Here is a 1,915-nt window from a genome sequence, read left to right on the forward strand (position 1 = left end):
CATCCAGGCAGGCATGGTGCAGGAGTAACTGAGAGTTCTACATCTTCATCAAAAACTCCTAGGGAAAGACTAGCTTCCAGGAAGCTAAGATGAGGGTCTTAAAGCCCACACCCACTGTGTTGCAACTATTCCAACAAGGCCAAACCTCCTAATAGTGCCACTCCCTGGGCCGAGCATATTCAAACCACCACAGGCACATTTAAAAATATTCAGCATGCTTAACCATAAGGGAAATGAAACCAGTCTACTTTAAGATTCTACCTTGTACCTGTCAGAATTGCTAAGATTGAAAATACATATGACAGCTCATGCTAGTGCAGATGTGGAGTGAGGGGATCACTGCAAACTTGTACAGCCAGTATGGAAATCAATATGGAGTTTCCTCAGGAAATTGTGACTCTATCTACCTCAAGACCCAGCTATACCATTCCTGGACATATACCCAAAAAAAATGCCCCATCCTACCGAAAGGACATTAGCTCATCTATGTTCATAGTAGTTTTATTCATAACAGCCAGAAACTGGAAGCAACCCAGATGCCCCTCAAAGAATGGATAAAGATAATGTGGTACATTTATATAGTATAGTATTTTTCACTTATTAAAGACAATGACAACATGAAATTTGCAGGCAAATGGATGGAATTAGAAAACAATCCAGAGTGAGATAACTCAGACCCAGAAAAACAAACTTGGTGTATACTGACTTATATGTGGACCTTAGCTGTTGAGTAAAGGATAAGCATGCTGAAATCCATAGACCCACAGATACTAAGAAAAAAGAGGTCTCAAAGGGTGATTCATGGATCTCCCCAGGAATGGGAAGTACATTCGATTTTGTCGATAGCCTGGGAGTTGTGGGCTGGTTGGGGGTGGGAACAGGAGGGTTTATGTGATGGTGAGGAGAATGGACAGAGAGTACTCAGAGAGACAGCTGAAATTGGAGTGAGAAGTAGAAACCTAGTACAGTGGAAATGCCCTGGAATCTATGAGAGTGACCCTAGTAAAATATCCTAGTAATGGGGATACAGAGCCAAACTGACCATCTTCTATAACAAGGTAAGTCTCCCAGAAGTAGGATAGGAACATCGGCCCAGCCTGGAAACATTTAACCTACAATATGTTGTACCTGAAAGATGTGCTGGTTGAACTTGTGTAAGTTACCAATCAAATACTCATTCATCCTGAGGCCATGTATGGCATTTCATGGGTGGCCAAAAACCAGAAGCTGGTCAGCCAGGAGACCCAGGTTGGATCCAAATATGTTAGGCAAGAAAAAAAATCAATAAAAATGGTCCTAATGATATTCTGCTGTGGTGCTAGTTCTGTGTCTATCCCAATTGTGATCAGAGAGGCATCATCCAGCAACTGATGGGAGCAGATACAAACACTCACACCCAAACACTAGGTGGAGCCAGGAGAACACAATAGAAGAGAGTGAAGAAGGATTTCAGGAGTCAGAGGAACTGAGTACTACAAGAAAGCAACACACAGCAGCAACTATGTAGGGCTCATAGGGTCTCATACACACTGAACACAATTATCAGAGAGCTTGTATTGGTCTGAGCGAAATCCTCTGCATATACCTTATCATTGTGTAGCTTGATGTTCTTTTGGGACACCTAACTGTGGGAGTGGAGTATATCTCTGACTCCTTTCTTTGCTATGCTTGGACCATCTTTTTCCTACTGGGTCACCTTGTCCAATTGTGCTATGAAGGTCTGTTCCCAGTCTTATTCAGTCTTATTCTAATTTGTTGTTCCTACTTCAGTTGATGTCTTTGGGAGGCCTGCTCATTTTTAAGGGAAACTGAGGAGGAGTGTGAAACTTATCTTTGCCCTTCAAGAAGAAACACAAAAATCCCTTAAAGAACTACAGGAAAACAATCAAACAGGTAAAGGAAATAAGCAAAACCA

This window comes from Mastomys coucha, unplaced genomic scaffold (genome assembly GCF_008632895.1).
Source record: "Mastomys coucha isolate ucsf_1 unplaced genomic scaffold, UCSF_Mcou_1 pScaffold15, whole genome shotgun sequence".
Classification (NCBI taxonomy): Eukaryota; Metazoa; Chordata; class Mammalia; order Rodentia; family Muridae; genus Mastomys; species Mastomys coucha.